The sequence below is a fragment of the Botryllus schlosseri genome, chromosome 1 (assembly GCF_051294905.1).
Source record: "Botryllus schlosseri isolate E-star chromosome 1, Bs_hap1, whole genome shotgun sequence".
Taxonomy (NCBI): Eukaryota; Metazoa; Chordata; class Ascidiacea; order Stolidobranchia; family Styelidae; genus Botryllus; species Botryllus schlosseri.
This window is the reverse complement of record NC_137236.1, coordinates 12,050,220-12,071,463: the sequence shown is the minus strand read 5'-3', so window position 1 is coordinate 12,071,463 and position 21,244 is coordinate 12,050,220. Positions and strand designations below refer to the sequence as shown.

At 40.0% G+C, this 21,244-nt stretch overlaps 1 long non-coding RNA gene across 1 annotated transcript; it reads left to right on the top strand.

Annotated features, from left to right (window-relative positions):
- The first annotated feature begins 3,427 nt into the window (after positions 1-3,427).
- Positions 3,428-5,913, top strand: LOC145441175 (uncharacterized). The gene is made up of 2 exons (XR_013915763.1): positions 3,428-3,517; positions 5,698-5,913. It is a non-coding gene; the product is annotated as an uncharacterized LOC145441175 (long non-coding RNA).
- Positions 5,914-21,244: the final 15,331 nt, after the last annotated feature.

Genomic DNA, 21,244 nt, shown 5'->3' with positions numbered 1-21,244 from the left:
TGTGTAAAAATATGATTCATAGCAAAATTGGTTCAATTCCAACTAGAAAAAGCGACTTTATTAGAGTAAAATATTTTTGATATAAAAAAACAGCCGGGTTACTACTAGTATGTAATTATATTATATGAAAGAATTTCTCACTAAAAACACTCCATTTATTTTGAAAAATAAAAAAAATTTCTCTCATATTATTGGTCCAAATTTTTAAAATTAAGCCAGATTCAGTGTTCTTTTTATGCAACATAACAATTTTATCAAGTAAAATAAAAAAGAAGTTATTTTTGAACAGCCCTATTGTACAAACATCACACAACATTAGCCATTCATTATTACTCACGTGCACAATGCACATACCTAACAAAACGTCGAATGGATGGAGGGTATTGTCTGTTTTCACAGACCGCAGATCAAATCATTGAGTTACACTTCAAAAATACAAAGTGGAAAGGAGATTCTCGTATTTGTTATAGCGCCATGGATTTGGAATAAATCCACATCTACTGAATTCACGTTCCACTGGTGAACTAGATATAGGAATTGACAAGCATCTTTGAAACACATTGAAGAGCATTGGATATACCTATTCTTTCTAGTCGCCCAAAAATGCAAAGAATCATATAGTTTACCACAATAATTCCAAATAGATCCACTACAGAAATCATATACTGCGTCTTGAAATGGACAGTTTATTTTCTGTTTCGATGCCTTCAGCAGCTCAACTTGATGGCAACATTTTTGACCACCTTCAGCGTGCGTAATTTATGTCGGTGGTACGGTGTGTCAAGTTGCATTTTTTCGACTGAAACGCTCCGATTGCTTGTAGGTCATTGTCGATGGAATTCACACACTTTATTTAAAACCGGAGTAGGTCCTAACATCACACCTATATTAAACGATTGATATAATCGGCGATCAATCAGTTAAATATGTACGTACGTAGTCAGCACTTCCGACATCACTACTTCTGTTGGATCGTGGGATTAAATGTTATTCGCTGTGACAGTCATGACATGAATGCTTAAAAAAATCTTGATATATTAATTCCAATTTCAACGTCGTTATTGAAGGTTATTGAAGCTTGCTGTACTGGTTATGGCTATTGGCGAAATTGTTAACCAGACGATATATATTTCACTATATTGCATATGTATCGATGGTGAGGTTTAAACTGTGAATTCGATTTGAAGATGTTACAAAAAAACTTTGACAATTTACCTTTTGTGATTATGATAAATTCAAGGAACATTCTTAATTCTTCTGAGTCTTTTGAATAGCTTAACCACTCAGCAACACATGTCTCCCGCAAATAGTCCTCTTTAAAAAATGTTGAGGATAGTCGTTATTGACGTTACTGTATTCAATGATACAACGTATTGTCCTGTATAGCATGAATTTATGACTTCTTTACGTAGGAATCAGGCATATACATCGCATCAGACTTCTTCAATTATATTATATAACGTATATCATATCCAGTGTTGCTAATAGCTAGGTTAGGGTTGCCAGACGTCCGTAATTTCACGTACATGTCAGGAATTTCACTTTAAAAACTGCGTCCGGGAGGAAATTCTAATATTTGTCTAAATTTCCGGAATTTGGAAATCTTGAAATAGCCTTAAAGATAATTCGTAATCAACGTAAATATTATTATTTTGAATCAGATTTATGCTATTTGACATTTTTCATCGCACTGCGTGCGATTTAATACATCGCATATTGATGTTAATAGCATATTGATGTTGGAAGTCACGCTTATATTTATTCAATGCGCATATTGATGTTAATATGGGGACTGCGCCGCTCTTGCAATAAATGCTATCAAAAATAAATAAAAATAACCATCATTTACTGAAATATAGTCTAATCGCAATTATAAAATGATGCTATGTTGTTAGAATTGGTTAAAGCTGTTTGGATGCTTTGGTTTAGTCAATGACAGTTGTTCTAACCCTGGGGACTGTTCGCCTTTGGACGCAATAAGCTTCCAAGATAGGCCGTAAGTAAGTCTGGGCAAGATGACTTTTTTATTAATCTGCCTATCATTTTTTGAGCTGGACCACGGAACATTTTCAAATTGGAAATGAGCTCGTAGCCATAAAAGTTTGCAAATCACCGGATGTGCAACGGACTGGAGTATGGAAGAACGAATAACATTGACAGAAATCAATCACAAATTTTAACAAGCAGATGCTTCTAGTAAGCCCGCAAGAAGTTGCATCGATTACTCTACTCACCCAAAGTGAGTTTTTCGGAGGACGGTGACTAACAAAATAATGTTTCGGACTGGGTTCCAACACACATCCAGATAACAGCACCGACCTATAACAGTATAACAGGGATGTCAGGAACGTCCACCATGCAGACGATTTCATCCGGCCCGTGAAGAAATCTGTTTCAGACCCAATCAATATCTAGAGCCCGCATTAGATATGGCCCCATTCAAAACCAATATTTCACTCCATTCAGACACCGTCGATAGAAGAAACTTTGCTAATGGGACGTCAGATCGACTGACAATGTGTGTAAAATTCGCTCTAGGACTTTTTTCGGATGAATATCCTTCACATTACCGTATATATATACTGCCAATGCCCATGGTGATGTCTAGTCGAAATCTATCTTCTAAAATACTATCGCAAAGGAAAATAGTTTGAGCAGCCCTATTATAGTTATCTAAGGCCCTTTTCATACCGGATTTACGAAACTCTTTCGGGAACAAGTTCCGAAACAGGCGATGTTCACATAGAGAAAAAATTACCGAAACAGTTCCGGGAAAAGGGCGCGTTCATACCTATTTAGAGTTACCGCGAACTTATGTTCATACAGGACGTTTTTTCGGTAAATTCGCGGGAAATTATGGCCAGTATGAACGCGATTCTCCGTAAGTGTTGATAGTTACGAAACCATGTCTGTGGGGTGTTCCAGTTGTAATATGCTTGTGGAAAACAATGTGGGAGAGGCATATACGTGAGATGCGGAGAAGTTGGCTCAAACTTTCAGCTATGGGATGTTGCGGATATGCCTTCTCGAAGTGTATGGGGCTCTATACTCAATATCTGTATCAGCAATAGAGCCCGAGCATGTTCCTGGCTTGTATATTATCAACCGAAGCTGAGTGCAGAAACTGAAAGCCAGCAAAGAGGATTGAGTCCTGGAATGAAAAGAACCACCGAGGCGATCACATCTGCGTACGAGGTACGACAAAGTCAGTTTATCTTTGTGATTGCTGTATAATGGTTTGGGTAAATCTAATCTTATGTACACTGTACAGAGAAACCAAGTTTATCTTTGTAATTGCTGTATAATGGTTTGGGTAAATCTAATCTTATGTACACTGTACAGAGAAACCAGGGAAATCGAGAAATTCGTGAGAGAAACATTTGGTTTACTCTGCGACGAGCTTCGAGACCATAGCGAAAAGCAGCAAGCAAATTACACGAACTCAATTTCTCTTGCTTGCTGAGTAGCTTTCGCTCTTTGGACGCTAGCCAATGAAGCCAATCGTTTATAGATCCAGGTAAACATCAGATGTATTTTAAGAAGGCAACTGTCACAAGTTGATTATAATAAAAATTGCTGGTGCCTATAGTAGGGCTAGCCACAATGATTCGAGTACTCGAATCTGAATCGAGTATTAACTTTATTGATTCGAGGCGAGTAGTAAAATACTACTTTTCGAGTAGGCTACTGAAATTATACTGAAAGTTGATTTACTAACGAGAAATATACCGCAGTTTTGATAAACTTTTCCACTGAGTAAGCCTTGAAACCTTGATTGGCCGTGTCGCAACATACGAGATATAGTACAAAGCTACAAACGTTGCTGGAAATAACACATTTCCGAAGTCATGACCATCCCATATAACACTGTCAAGCAGTGCAATGAAAACGGTATGGTCGAAAAAACATTAAAGTATCTTTAATGTGACGGACAATAGACGTTATGTTCTTTATGGTGGCATAAAAGGTAGCCTACACATTTGAATTTTGGCATGGTACATTGTGTTGTGATGTCATCATGATGATAATCGACTCGAAGTGTAATAATTGATTCAGAATCGAATCACTCAGGTACTCAATTTTGCCCAGCCCTAGTGCATAGTAATATTTCTATATTTGTCATGGCGGAATGTCAGCCAGTTTTTGCGTAGCATACCACTGCAAAAAGGTCAGACAAATTTGGTCTTGAATCATTATGTCAGAAAAAGAAGTCTGAAAGACCAGTTGTTCTTGCCAAGTAGGCTACTTTCTGTCTCAAAAGTAAGACCCAAATTGATGGAAAATAGACTTAAACTGGAAACTGAGCAATCAACACAATGTCTTGGACTCGAGTCATAAAACCATGACTCGAACTCGACGCTCTGCTCGATGAGTTGAACTCGGATTTGACTCGGTGATAAATTGAAAATGACTCGACTTGAATCTAGTCAAAACTATTGAAGTGGGATCGACTTGTGACTTGGTTACAACCCTGCTCACTTGACTGAAATTGCTGAAAATGAGACCAAATTTGTATATTTTTTGTAGTGTAGTCAGACATGTACATCAACCTACTTATTTAGTTACTTTTAGTTACTAAAACTATGTAGTTCTAGTTGTGGATTTGAAAAAGTGAATAGTTTCTGGTTCTAGTTGCGGATATTTGAAAGTGAGTAGTTGAGGTTCTAATAGCAGATTTTGAAAAGTTCAGGGCCGGCCAACCCGTGGCCCGCGAGTTAATATCCGAAATTAGTAGTATTATCAAAAATGGATTGCACGGATTGTGAACTTGCAAGGCCAATCAAAAATTTGATTAGTCTGGCCGCAGCACTTGAGATGTGATGACTGAAATATCAGTTCCGACGCATTGGTAGGTCTATGAGCCAGTCACATTTTGGTAGATCTTCATACACTACAATAAAGCAGAATACTTTGCGATAGATTAATCAAAAGATTAATCAATTTTCTACACACTTGGCGCAACATCTTGTCACTCGATTTCTTGCTTTTAATATTGTTACCCCTTTGTGAAAATGAAAGAACGCCTAATCTACCAGATTGAGTCTAACTATATACATATTCGCGACCTCCCGTTTGCGCTCGCCGAAAGACCGTCGACTATGAAACCTAGGCACAAAATGATTGCCTCATGTTGGACGAAGCTTTCGATATCGATATGTCCAGGTGCCGAATAGTTCAGTCCTTGCAAACTGAGCCCAGCGATATACAGCAGGCTTGCAATATAGTCAAGTAACAATATTATTAATTTATCAACTTCAAAAAATTTTCGTGCTTCGCGCGGCTAGTTGCCGGCAGAATAGTTCGTCAATCGAATGTGGTGATTTGGCTGAAAAGGTTGGCCACCGCTGTTCTAGTTGCTAGTTTAAAAAATTGAGTAGTTCTAGTTGAAGTTGCGCATTTTGAAATTCCAGTACTTTGTACAAGTCTGAGTGTTGTGGGCGGATAAAAAATTACCACAGCAACATTTGTACCAAACATGCATTTGCTGCATTCAAGTTTTTTCAGGATGACTTCATGATTGGGAGCCAGAGGGTTCCGTACTAGCCTACATAACTGATGACGCAGCCTATCCCTTTCAGCCCCGGCTCATGGAGCCTTTTCCCTGAAACACAAACAGAGCATAAGCTAAAGCTAATTTAAAATATGTAATATAAATTTCCTTTCTGCTGCCCTTAAAATTCACAATTGCTTTTTCAGAAACTTGGCAAAGCACACATGAAGGTTGAAAGATTTTGGTCGACTGAAGGCGCGGAATCACCTTTTCTCATAAACTGCAATCCGCTAAGGCCAGAATGATACAGAGGATGTTATACGCAATGAAGACAAGACCTGGTGGTGATCCAAGTATCGCTGGCCCAGACGTCGGAAATGCCCTGTGTGACTTTCTCAATAAACAATGCTCTTGCTTAACCAGATGTGTTTGTGCTGTTTCATTTTATTCATGAGAGAAACTATAATTTGATGCACACTTGCACAGTTCCGCCTTTTCACCTTTTTCATCAGTATCCTCCATCTAGACCTGCGAAAAGATCAAATTAAGTTACACTTGCCTAACCTTGTATTACAAAGGAATGGCTTGGTTGTAACAAGAAAATGAAGGCATAGGTGAAAACCAAATTATGGCTTGGATGATGTACGATGGCTTACCAGCCCGTTGGTACAATTTGAGTTTTTGGTTAGTGAGTCAGAGCTAAGGACATGCTGTGCTGCCACTATCAAAGCAGATGTCACTAAATCCCCTTTTCAGTAGGCGTATATGACGGTGACTAACCTACACACAGCATATCCGTGGTTAGAAACTTGCCTTTGATGTAGCAAATTTGGTAAGGGTTAAGATCACTTGCCAAATTAGTGTTGAAGTGCTAACGTTTTCAGGCAACTCACCCAATGCTGCATCATTTGGAGATGGTGTTCTATCTTTTTAGCCGTGCTCTGTTTACAAAACCACAGAAAAAAGAAGCTGACTAGTAGTCAGTGACTGCGTATTGTGAGCATACAGAATATAAATCCAAGAATAATGCATTACCAAGAAGATCAAAATGCCGCAGGTATCTGACCTCGAAATACAAGCAGCCTGAATGAACAGCGCGTTACGGTAACTAAAAGTTTGATTGACAGCGTTTCGGGAATCCAGCTGCGCCATTCGTGTTCATACTCAGTCGGTCCCGTAAAAATCTCCGAAAATAAGCGCGTTCACACCGCCCCGAATCACCAGTGTTATGTTCACATAGAGGGGTTCCGGTAAACATTTTCGAGAAATGTCATTCCCGGAACCCCGGTATGAAAAGGGCCTAAGACAGTCTAGCACAGGGGTTCTCAACTTCCGTTGTATAACGGGCCGCATTTCAACAGTAAATGACGCTGCGGGCCGCAGAACATTATTACCATGTATTTTTGGGCTACTATTAAATTTGGGCTTCTGTAGCCTATCTATACCAATCGTATACGGGCATTTAGGACATTTTTATGAATTCTAAAGCATTGATGGACGGCGTTCGTAAGTTTGCAGTTGCTGTATTTTTTTGAGAATAAGTATCTTCCAGCGGCGCAAGTAATTCCCTTCATGGAGCGTGCATTGCATTCGTTACCAAGTCGTTATATGCACCTTCGAACTCTTCCACCAGAGAACCGAACTCTCTGTTTCAACGCGTGAGCGAGCAAGCATTAAATTACTGTCACTTTTTCAGTACTGAGGCAATTATTACTTTAAGCTCGCAAATATATGAGAAGAAGTCTGGCGTTCGGGGTCATTTCTGAGCAAACCAATCAACCCTTCTCCTTTCATTCCATAGTTACAAAAGTCAGCTTTATCAAGTTGATGTTTTTCGCTGGTCCCTCCCCACTTTTGCCCCGCCAGCATTTCGCCTGCAAATATGCCCACTCTGATAAATGTACCCAGATAATTAGCTCTGCGATGTATGTGAAGCCAGTGGATTAGTCCAATGCGAGGCTACAGTAGTCTTCGCGGCAACGTGTTTCAGAAGATGCGGTAAAAGATCGACTGACATTGCTGTTACTCATCTGGTCACGGTTGAATCAGACACCTGTAGCGTAGAAATTTGTCAGGTGATGTTGTCCTTGGTGCTAAGCGCCGGAAACAGCGAATATTCCCACAGTATGTTGAAGTTTAATTGAAATACACCTTCTCTAGCAGATTTCTCGGGTTTAGCGATATTCCAGGCAGTTTTCAACGACGCGACTGTAACGTCGTCGGCAATTTTAACAATGTCTCGAAATTTGAATTGCTTGGTTTGACACCTAGGCAGCAGCGTTTTTTCGAAGATCAGGTGATATGTATAACTCAGAAGAAACTGTCGTGGTGCAATTGTAAGCTTCAACCCTTCTTTACTACAAGTGTTCTTCGACAAATATGACACATTGGTTTTCCATTTATATCCGAGAAAGCAAATTCATTGTTGCGCGCAGAGTTACAAACCCAGTTTTCGACGTTTAATGTCTCGTTCCTTGTTCATGTTTGTGTTCAAATCATTCGCGGTGAGTGAAACGCTCTTTAAAAGTGTACTACGAAGCGGGGTCCCCTTGAACCAGAGTCCAGCCGAATAGCGATTCAAAACAATAACAATCTAAACTCGAGCGTATATCAAGAATCCAGAACACATCAAAGAATGAGTAATCAAATGAAACAGACGGTGCGATAAGAGAGCCAAGTAGCTAAATTGATATGTAACAATACCGTGCCACTAATAATTGCGCTCACGATGAAAGATGTCGCGGGCCGCAAAATGAACGTCTGCGGGCCGCGGGTTGAGAACCCCTGGTCTAGCATTTCATAAAACAATGCCTATCGCAATTTGCATATTATAAATTACATAGCAGTAGCGTTATCTTCATCGCTTTATTCAATAGAATACAGAGTAATACGTAATTGGAAACAGTGTGCAGCGCGAAAAATGCTATGTAATGCCAGTTGCTTTTGACGGATTCAAAGAAACCAAATATCCTCTCCATATTTCAAGAACACTCATCATCATCGTTGAAGTCGATCGGTATCGCCCCCAGTTTTTTGTCGAAACGAGATTTGGTATTTCGTTGGCCGAACTACTTGATCCCTGCTTCGTCCGGTCGGTCGGGTGAGTAAATATTTTTGCTGTACTTTGCCCTTTTTTCTCTAAAAAGGAAAGAGTGCATTGGAATTAGCGTCATCATATTTCATACAATATAGGTCACATATACGAAACATACTGGTTGTGTAAATATGAATCGTGTGCCATGTAAAAGCCGCGTCTGCTCATGCATTAGACAAGTACGTCGGGAAGGGGCAGTATTGGCAGAAAATAGGACAAAGGAACAGTCCTGTAGGCTATGTATAGTAAATCAGTGAAATGAAAAACTGAGAAATTTCACGGAATGAGTATAGTTAAATACGGATGTATAAAATTATAGCAGAGTCAATCTTCACGCATCGAACACGAAAATATGTACCTGTTGGATTCTTTTTTCTGATTGCCCCAAGGTACGGGTCACGACATTTTGGACGTGATGTTTTGGTAGTCGTCGTAGTTACTGACTTTTCGAACGGACTCAAATTGTTCAGCAACTCAGCCAGAGCTCGTTCCGAGTCGCTGTTCTCAAACCGCATTGGCCCGCTGTAATAAAATAGTACTTATAAAATTGAACTATTCAAAACCCTCATGTTTCATTGATACGAAGAGAAGTACGTTGAGTTCATTTACCAAAATTAAAATACATTTTTACTTTTGCCAAAATATCGCCGGGCTAACTTGGGTTTCTTTCTGCTCGTCCATAATCTTTTCTTCATTTCCGAGAGACTTAAATTATATATTTCGTATAACTGAAATGAAAAAAATTATGCTTATTGGATCCGTGATCTTGCAATAACTGATTAGATGAGGTTCTCAATAAATTGATATCTGAATGTAGGATTGGTACGCCTGAATAACATGTATTTACTCACTCTGTATAACATTCTACATCCAAGTCCAGTAGTTCTTAATCCTATTTCTCTCCACGAAGTATATAACCAGGAATTACGAGAACTAATGGGAGTAATCCCAGTGGTGGTTTAGTAGTTGCCTTATTACCCGTAGATAACATAAATGCAAAGCACTTTCTGATGAATAGACATCCTGTGAATTCAAATCTGTTTGTGTAACGAGCTGGATGAATTGATAAGACTGCTCCGTTGTATGCAATTAAATATCAGACGTCATGGCCCGTTCGGGAAGCGCCAGACGGTACGGAAGCGGCAAAGATAAAGAGAGAAGCACCAATCGCGTAATATTTGTATTGACACGGCAACAAATTTATGTTGGCTGAATCGATTATATTTGAAGATGCTCACGCATTATGGTTTCGTTCATCTGATTTATCAAACGCACTTTGTATTAGGGCCGGGAAGTGTTGCGCGGCAGAGATAAAGAGAGAAGCGCCAATGCCCGTAACAGTCTTTATCATGCAGGATCAATTAACTTTACAGAAATATAGATATGTCGTTTCCGAAGCGGTTCCAAATATGTATCCGCTTTATCAAATGCAGTTAGCCGACAAGATAACGCAATGGTGAAGCGTCCTGATTCTTGATCGTGGGTTCGTGGGTTCAATACCCGGCCATTACGAACCAGAGATCTGATCAGAAACGCTGGTATCGCGCTTGGCGCTTAGCATTACTGCGATAGTATGAAGGGGTGGTGCAAGACCTGGAAAGCCGTACAATGTCATGATATAGGCTACTTTCCTAATTCAGCAGCATTTGCACATCATGCACTATGGTATACATATGCACATATCGTGTGTATGTATATCATGAGTCGATGTATATGCCGTGAAAACACCAATGACTAAAATGCGTGACGTTCTTTCCTTTGATAACACTGATCAACACATATTTTTAGGCAGATAAAGTAAGAATGGTTTTGGTGGTTCTGCGGGGCACTGATTCCGAATATGACCTTAGTGTTTTCAAATTGGCTCTGATTTTGGAGATAATCCATGAGGCTATTTTGACTAAAATCTCATATTTTCGCTGTATGGAATAAATAAAAATAATCAGCTCAGTCGTACTATAAAATTCAGAAATTCAAGCTATTTGATATTTTGGTGCGCTCAAGACTGTTTTAAATCAAAATGCATCAACAGAATTATAATTCGGTGTATTAGATTTATCATAATTGGGGACTTTCATAGTACATAAATAAACTTCAATCCTGTATATAAGTATTTATCTAAATACTCAAATAACGTTGCAATAATTGAATCAGTTTTATGTCAACCACCTAACTTAAATTCAAAATAATCAGTTGGAATATAATAACTTATCTTAAAGTAAAATTGTTTCTTGTACTATTCTCGGTGGTAAGCAATAGTCTGCCACAATATGTTCGTTGCATCTGCACTGATATATTTCTTTCGTTGCTTTGATGCAATGGTGGGACCTTTCCGGTTTCTTTTCCCTCTAATCAAGCATATTATCATGACTGAATAGGAAGTTTAATTTAATGCTCATGTTTGCCCCAAGGTTTCCATATCCAGATACCAATTCTTTCGTGGACTGTTTGTAATTGGGTGCTTTGTGGTTTTCCAAAAAGTTTTATTTACTACATCTTAGCAGTGTTGAGGTGATTCGAGTCAACTTTTTTGTATGACTTGATTTGACTTGAGTCACGTTGCAAACATGACTTGACTTGACTTGACTCGGAGCTTCAGAAATCTGCATTGACTCGTGACTCGGAGAAACATTTACGAGTCAATTTCAAGTCATTAAGTAAACAGTGTCGATAAAAATCACTGTATCTTACGTACGTTCGGATTGTTCAAGATACGCGGGTGTCACTTGTGAGAGCAGTCAGTCATTCACTGATTATACGTTACACCGATCCTCCATTGTTACATCACAAATAAATTGAGCGCAAACGAAACGATCACAGTTTACGTTGCGGCACCAGTATTACTGTGTCTGTGTTTCTTAGGCGGCTCAATGCTTACGTTGCGCAGTGCTCAGTTTTGCCAACCCTCTGGTATGATTTAAATCGAACAAATATAGTATGTGCGTATATATTCTTACGGATGTGTAGATGGGTAGTATAGGCTATTGTACCGAATCAATTTGTTTCAACTTCTTGAGACTTCGTATTCGGTTATACATTTTGGCTGATAACAACTGACTGTAGCATGAAACTGTACAGCTACTCACGTATTCTAATAGCAGGTCTACGTGTGCGTGAGTGACGCAACCTCTTTTTGCATGTTTATTTAACTTTAAAGTCGTTATTTGACTCAAGATAAATGGCCAATCAACCGTCTTTCACACATCCAGCAAAATGTATTGACTTTGAATCATCACGCATACTTCGAAATTCAATTTGACTTTAATTATGACTTGACTCGTGACTTTACTTGACTTGACTCGAGTCACCTCCAAAAACGGGCGACTTGACTTGACTCGAGTCACCTTCAAAAATCGGTTGACTTGACTTGACTCGAGTCAAAATGTGCATTGACTCGAGATGACTCGTGACTCGTAGGTAGTGACTTGATCCCAACACTGCATCCTAGAAGGGATTCCATGTAGTATGCACCTATCATAATAATAAATTATAATCATTAGTCCGTATTCGAATCTGAGATTCATCAAAGATTCCAGATTTAAGTTCCTCGTTGGTTATGGATACAAGGTTATAACCACTTGGTTGGCTTTACGGAAAATTATCCATTTACAAGTGAATAGAGATGAGACGCATATGAGTATTTTAGTTTTGCTTTCCAATAAGGACAAACTTGATAGTTTTGTACTCCTCTTTCATCTTGGTAAAATGACCAATTGGTACAGGTGAAAATATATTTTCATTGTGAAAAAGTACAATTTTTAGGCTTAACAAATAACGTTTCACATCAGGTCATGTTAATATTAATGGAATAACTGAGAACGACATTAGTGTTCATCATAGTCAATTACCCATATTTATGCGCAGTATAAAAGCAGAAAAGTCTAAGAATTACTTCCTAACATTTGAAATAATCAATGGTAAATACAGTGATTTTAAGCTTTTTAGGGGTATTATTATATTCTTTTCTAGAGCAAATCTGGCAAAACTAATGTGATATTCGTAATCAGCAACCTTGAAAACCCTAGAAACGACTCCTAGACAACTCTCTCCGTGATCACATAATTGGGCTAATCAGCATTTTGAAGGGGTGGATCATATAGCAGGTAAAATGTTTGGCTTTAATATTTTGTTCAGGGATTCCATTCTTGGGTATTCGAAGTTTATTGGATTATCCTATCTGTTGCTTTCTGATTTGTTTGTGCAGAAATGTAGGCTATTTGTTGTCGACGAGGCCATGTTTGATATCCAAGTACAGTTTCATATGTTCTACTGTTTCCTTATTTCTCCTGCACCGCAAAAATGGCGTACCTGGCCGTTTAAAACTCAACCAACAATATTATCAGAGTTTGACACTGAAATCAATCTAGAATCCAACGCTTCTGCAGAATTCCTTTTTAATTGTATTTCCCTCGCTTCTCGTTTCGAAACATTAGAATAAAATTCGATTATGATTTGAGTGGCGGGATAGCGTAGTGGTTCAATCCACAGCTGCAACGCTAATGGATTGCGGGCTCGAGTCCGACCGAAATCGTATCCAGAATTCCTATCTAAGTGTTGGGGGTGTATCTATGCTTCTCCTCGCCAAATCACCCATGCAGGTGGTGTCATATAAAACCCTAGACCTGGGCCGTTCTGCAAATTGGCAGCTACGGAATAATTTATCTTCTAAAATGGGGTCGCAAAGGAAAATAGTTTGAGAAGCCCTGATATAGATCCCAAGACAGTCTTGCAATTCATGACACAATGCCTATTGCAATTTACATATTATAAATTACATAGCAGTCAAGTTATCTTCATCGCTTTATTCAATAAAATACTTAGAAATATGAAATTGGAAACAGTGTTCAGCACGAAAAATGTGATGTAATGCCAGTGGGTTTTGAAGGATCATATATCATCTCCATATTTCAAGAACACTCGTCATCGTCGTTGACGTCAATTGGTATCGCGCCTAGTTTTTCGTCGAAACGAGATTTGGTATTTCGTTGGCCGGACTACTTGATCACTGCTTCGTCCGGTCGGTCAGGTGAGTAAATATCTTTGCTGTACTTAGCCCCTTTTCGCTAAAAAGGAAAGAATGCATCGGAATTAGCGTCACGTAGCATAGCATATATACTGGTTGTGTAAATTCGAATCACGTGCCATGGCAAGGCCGCATCGACTGATACATTGAACAAGTACGCCGGGAAGGGGCAGTATGAGCAGATGTGAACCACATATGTTAGCATAAAAAAGGACAAATGAACAGTCCTGTATGCTAAGTATGGTAAATCAGTGAAGTGAATGCATGTAAAATTTCACTGAATGTATATAGTTACATATGGATGTATGTAATTATAGCAGAGTCAATGTTTACGCGCCGAACACGAAAATATGTTACTGCTGGATTCTTTTTCTCATTGCTCCAAGGTACGGGTCACGACATTTTGGACGTGATGTTTTAGTTTTTGTCGTAGTTACTGACTTTTCGAACGGACTCCAATTCTTCAGCAACTCAGTCAGTGCTCGCTCCGAGTCGCTGTTCTCAAACCGCATGGGCCCGCTATAATATGATAGTACTTATAAAACAATTACATGCTCATATTCTATTGATGATGCCTGGAACATGATGTTGTACGTGTTGGCGATTTCCATATCTTTTGACATGGCAGATATCAGTGTTGGGATCAAGTCACTACCTTCGAGTCACGAGTCATTGCACATGAACATCATGTTCCAGGCATCATCAATAGAATATGAGGATGCAATTGTTTTATAAGTACTATCATACAACCTTTTAGTTTGTTTACGTAAATCAAAATACACTGAAAGCATTGACAAATTTTGAGCGCCACATAACGAATCCTAATTTTTCAAATTCAGATAGATGGTCATTGGTCATGAAACTACTGCGAGCAAACACTTTCGACAATGAAGATTATCATGACAAGTCTGCGTTCCAATAAAACTGTTGTTAACGTACATTCTTTACTAAGGGTTTCTTTTGGATCCGACATCCAGAATTCAAAGAACTTTTTGACAACTTTGATCGACTACAAAAATGACAAATGTTTGATTGACTTATCAAAGTGGGCGGATAAATGAGCGATCAATGTATCAATTCTGTAATCCGGCCAGCCAAGTACTTTACTTTCCCAAATCAGCCCCGCCGACTAGAGAAGTTGCCCGCCCCTGGTTTAGTACGTGTTGGCGATTTCAATATCTTTTGACATGGCAGATATCAGTGGTGGGATCAAGTCACTACCTTCGAGTCACGAGTCATTGCACATTTTGACTCGAGTCAAGTCAAGTCAATCGATTTTCGAAGGTGACTCGAGTCAAGTCAAGTCACTCAATTTTCGAAGGTGACTCGAGTCAAGTCAAGTCACTCAATTTTCGGAGGTGACTCGAGTCAAGTCAAGACAAGTCACGAGTCAAGTCACATCTCAAGTTAAGTTGCCTGTTCCAAGTATGAAGCATGATGACGTCATTGCATTTTGCTAGCTGTCTAAAATACAGGTCGAGTGATCATTGATTTCGAACCGATGAACGAATATAGAGTTAAATATACACGCAAGAGGGCGCTGTATAGCTCACATATAGGCTATGTAGAACTGCTTTACTACGTAAGTAATTGCATAGCCTCAGTTTATAGTTACCATCCAAAATAGAGAATAGAGAAACGAATTGATAGGATGCAATACGTTACCCATAAACAAATAGATATGACACAATTCGAGCATCCGCCCATTGGTGAGGGCTATATGTAAACTATATTCGAATTCCATTTCAGTATAACAAGAGATTTGGTAAAGGTAAGAAAAAAAAAGAAAATAGAATGTGGCTGCGGATTCTATTCTGTATTTTGGCTGCTAATTATAAACTGAGGCAATACAGTTACTTACGTTGTTTAGCATTTGTACATATGTGTGATCGATACAACGCATTTCTGCATGTGTAATTGTGAATGCAACTGTAGGCTATCTTCGTTCCTCGATTCAAAATAAATGACCACTCAAATAAATGGATATATCCGTTATCGGGATAGTGAAAATTATTGATATCGGTACTAACCGTAGTCACTACTGAACTGAAGTAATTGCAAGCTCAGTCATTCTATATACTGAAATATGGGCATGTTAAATCGATAGCCGCACAGGAAGTCGAGCTTAACGACGAAACGCAATCTTTGAGTTTCGTGCTATTGAAGTACACAACAGATATGATATAGTCTATCAATCTATATAGTCTAACACTGACTGTGGTGAGAGTTTCTGCTAGGTTGGATAAATTGTGATCCTCTTATGAAGATAGCGACGAAGACATAGGAAGATTCGTTAACTAACTAAAGTTACATAAAAGTATATCATGTAATGCAAGCTCATAGGTGCAGGATAATATGATAACATAGCATTTTGTAGCAGTTCTTTGCCGATGAGAATCTTCTATTGACAACTCTCCCATGGTCATTATTTAATATCGTTCTCAAATTAGAAGACCCACCAAACTTTATTATAGTAAAGTAACCTCTCCTAGCTTAGATGCCAAATAAATCGCATGCTACCAGCTGACCGTGCTTGTCGTCAGACATGGGGTGATTACTTAAGTTAAGGATAGCTACTACTTATAGGGGGCCCCCGGTATGTTGAACATGGGTCGGCCGACCCCAAGGAACATACGAACGCAGTCGCTCGGTGCATTACTTGTCTTCGCCCACGCGGCGGCTCAACGGGAATCTATAGTTAACATTCCCGAGTCTCGACGCGGAGATTGGCGCTGCTGCGCGCACTGCGAGTGAGCGTTTTTTGTTCTTGGTAAGGGCGGAAACCCGGACAAGTGCTCTGATTGTCTTATTTTAAGTGAATAAATCCAACTGAACACGGATAAACGACGGGAGTACATGGTAACCCGTCGGTCGTCGCAATAATCAGTACACACTACACAAGAAGTAGCTTTTTGTTTCAAAACGGTTGGTGACCCCTGCTCCAGTAGATAGCTGGGTTTGATATGCATAATGCATATACTGCGAGCTGCAGTTACGTAGGCTTACTGTTATGTTCTTGATCTTGTTTGAACAATAACTCAATACGACGAGGTTGCAATACGAAATCAGTATATTATCAGCAGAATAACTATAAGGCAGCGACACGATCCAGAGTGCAGTTTAATGAAAGACGACGAGACAACGGAACACAGGGTATAAATACGAAGCAAGACACACGAGGAAATAATGATTGGCGGTAATTACTAATCCTAGACAAATAAGAAACAAACGATACCAACGTAAAATGCACGAACATAACAGTCCTCCCCTGTAAGTTGAGAATACAAGGTAGTTTACGTTGGCCGATAGAACTCAGTTTGTTTTCTAAGTCTAATCGGATAACGTCTGCCCGACGTTCGAGCAGGACTAGCTACAGGACGTTGTGCCCTATTCCTGACCAATGGTTGCTCAACTTGTGGTTGCCGAGGTTGAACAACTTCCTGTGTGGCTGTATTATTGCCAGCTGAAATCAAGCGTGGTTGGAGTTGGTTCTTATGCCTTCTCCAATACCCATGATCTGTTTTTACAATGTACACAACACGCCCCAGTATTTCCGTCACCACGCCAACAACCCACTTCGGTCCGCTTCGGTAACTGCGAGCGTAAACCGAGGAACCAATCTCGAAATGAGTGACTGATTGTCTAGGCGTAACGGGTTTCGATTTATCGAATGGCGAGCACAAACTTAACAAATTGCGCGGCTGTCGACCATGTAAAATCTCGGCAGGCGTTTACCAGTCTATGCCCGGGTGCGGTGCACATCGGTACGTAGCGAGAAGTGTTTGGAGCGCGAAGTTGAGATCTTTTTCCCCGTCGCAATTTTTTAATAATCCAGCTTTTAAAGTCTGGACGAAACGCTCCGCTTCCCCGTTCGAGGCAGGGTGAAAAGACGGTGATACGATATGGCTGATTGCCAAATTAGAGCAAAACGTATCGAATTCATTCGGTGTGAATTGCGGCCCGCCATCCGTGACAATTGTTACGGGCAAGCCTTCAATAGAGAAGACTTCCCGCAAAGCGTTGACCACACACAAGGTTGTGGTAGAACCGACATTCATTACTTTAGCGAAAGGATATTTCGAATGCGCATCGACGATGACAAGAAATATTTTATTGTTTGTTGGACCTGCGAAATCCAAGTGAATTCGTTCAAAGCTTTCAGAAGTTTTAGGCCATTCGCGATACTGACGATCAGGCGCTTTCATTACCTTACGGCAGGGGTCGGCAACCTTTTGCTAGTCGCGAGCCAAATTTTTGGTGTACAACTTTCTGGCGGGCCGGAATTTTTCTTAGTACTATATTTTACGCTCACTTCGGTATATTATCCTACATTGCTGCAATCTCAATCATACCTATCAGAAGACATATGTATTTACACTTCAACAACACAGAATAAATGTGACAATTGACGCAGCTTGCTTTGTGAAAGGTTTTCAACTTCTGGTAACAAGTCAGATGAAACAAAAATCAGACCCTATTCAAAATGGACGTCCGAAATACGTGATCTTAGCTTGCTCTTCGTGAATTTCATTGTTCAAAACTATTGTTCACATGCGTACGTGCTTCCAAAAATCGATGCAATTTCTTTTGCATTGTTGGTCAAGCTGGGATAAAGACCAATTTTAAGAACCTACTCTTTGTCAAAGTCATGCAGCGATATGCTCTTTGTATGAAATTTGGCATTCAATTCAACTGCATCGCCTTTCAGAAAGGCCTATTTGAAATTTTCAGGCAATGGTATTGGCGTCCACATTAAACAGAGTACTGAATAGTCAGAATTCATTTTATAGAGAAGGAATGTCGGAAAAGCGGGTGAATATTCAGCAGTTAAATTTCGTATCACAGTTAGAAATGTAGTGTCGGTACTAGGTTTTCTCTCCTCCAGTATAGGAAAGTGAGCATAATTTTCTTTGTACTGTTGACATTTCCAGAGTCACAGATTTGTTTTAAATGCGCCTCAACATCTCATGTATTTAGTTGTTTTCCCCCTGAAGTTGCAAATTCAATTTGTTCAGGTGTGACGTTAAATGTACCAGCAAAGCAAGATGAGATACCCATTTTCGATTACAAGATTATGGGTCGACGATATTTGTGTTTTCGAGGAAAGTTGCTATTTCATTTCTCAGTTCATACACTCGTGTAAGCATAGCTGCTTGACTTAATGCGCGAACATGACAGATATAGGCCTACATGACATCGCCATATTGATTCTCTGCTTCAAGTAATATCATATTAATAGTTTTCACCATTGTGGCCAAAACACTATTCAGGTTTTTTGTCTTGGCTCACAATGCCTTCTGGAAAATTAAACTATAGATAGGCTAAGTAACATACGGAGGCTAGGCTAGTTATCTATAATTGAGCAGTTTGAGATTCCGTCTTTGCGTCTGCAGTGTTCCATGCGTTTTTGAAGCAAAGGAAGAACAACTTTATTGTCACACCCCATTAGAGTGGTAAACCCTTTAAAAAAGTATGGAACACCTTTCGGTTGCGAGACACACCCGATTGATAAGCACTGATCCAGTCTAGCCTATCTCCATCTCCTACTTCAACCACCTTCGTTTTATGGCGTAACAATGGACTAATACGATGTAGGCTACTATTATATCGTAGCAATGCCGCATTTTTTTCATGCATTGCTGCACTGCAGATTGAAACTGATTATGAAACGGCGGGCCGTATTCTTGTGATAACTAATTATTATGTCGCGAGCCGGACGATTTCGCTTGGCGGGCCGGATCCGGCCCGCGGGCCGTAGGTTGCCGACCCTTGCCTTACGGCAAGCGTCGCAACTCTTAACGAGATTTTCAATGTCGCGATTAATGGAAGGCCATGCGATGTAACGTCGAGCCATCTGCTTCATTTTCGCGATACCCCAATGTCCTTCGTGCAACAATGATAAGACTCGCGAGCGAAGTGACTGCGGAATTACTACGCGCTGAAAACCATCAATATTGAGCATGACTATGTCTTCGTGCAGAGAGAGCGAATGTTTGCGAGTCGAAAACCAAGAAAAATCATCAATGTGCGTCTTTGGATTCCAATTACCATGAGTGACAGATAATTTTACTATTTTCATGGTTTTGTCCGTCAGCGTCGCGTCGCGAATTTCATTGCGAGTTAACGGTAAGCCATCGAATGCAATATTATTAGCGTGAACGATCTCCGCGTTTTCACGAATTTCCAGTTCGTCAAACTCAGGGTCTGGACCCTTTGGTAGACGAGATAAACCGTCGGCGTTTCCGTGCTGATTAGTCGGTTTATAGCGAATATCGTATTGGTAAGCCATGAGCGTTAGTGCCCATCGCTGTAAGCGTTGCGCTGTAATCACGGGAATTTTCTTGTCCGGCGAGAAAATAGCTGAAAGCGGTTTGTGGTCCGTCACGAGCGTAAATTTTCTACCATACAAGAATTGACGAAATTTAGTGACTCCGTAAATGATTGACAGAGCTTCCTTCTCTATTTGAGAGTAGGATTTTTGCGAATCCGAAAGCGTTTTTGATGCGTGCGCGATCGGTCTCTCTTCGCCATTGTGCTCGATTGAGAGGACAGCGCCGATTCCGAATTGAGAAGCATCCGTTGACAAAATGAGCTGCTTGTTTACATCATAATGAGCTAACTGCGTAGCGTCGATTACGTCGTTTTTGAGAATGCGAAAAGCTGCGTCACAGTTCGTATTCCAAATGAATTTCGCGTCTTTTTGAAGAAGACGGTACAAGGCAGCGGCTTTGTTCGTGAAATTAGGAATAAACATGCGATAATAATTGACTTTGCCCAGGAATGCCTGTAGCTGGTGAACATCCTGAGGTTTAGGCAACTGTTTGATTGCTTCAACGGATTTGTGAGACGGGCGTTTGTCGTCCTTGTCGATTATGTGACCAAGGTACTCGATACTACTTTTGAAAAATTCACATTTTGCGAAGTTGACGGTGAAACCGTACTCGGTGAGGCGCTCAAAGAGTAGCGATAAGTTGCGAAAATGGTCGCGTTCATCAATGCCAGTAACGATTATGTCATCGATAAAACTAGCAACACCGGGTAAGCCGGCGATCATGGCATCAATGCAGCGTTGGAAATTGGCGGGACTAGATGCGACTCCGAAACACATGCGTCGATAACGGAATAGACCGAATTGCGTGTTGATGACACACAAATTCTTCGCATCATCATTCAATTCTAGCTGAAAATAAGCATCGGCAAGATCAATTTTCGTGAAAATACAACCACCCTGTAACTTGTGAAGGATTTCATCCAAGGAGGGCAGGGGATGTTGATCTATCTGAATCTGTTGATTCAATGCTTTGAAGTCACCACAAATGCGTACTGATCCATTTGATTTAGTGACGGCAACATTTGGTGCTGCCCAATCACTGTAATAGGCCTTTTGCAGGACTTCGATCACGTGACTAGATACGCATAGCAACAACAAATTGGTTAGCAAGCTACTTTCTCGAGCACCTGCTTCAGTGCTAAATATCGCATAGTGTACTGTTGATTTCTGGTTGTAAACGTTTCGGAAATTTGTTGTAGAAGTCATCAGAGATTTACCTATGCTAGATGTCAATCCTGTACAAAGCACATAGAATGATATCGTGAGAATTACGCAGAAATCCGTCGTTAACGTAGCCGTATTTCG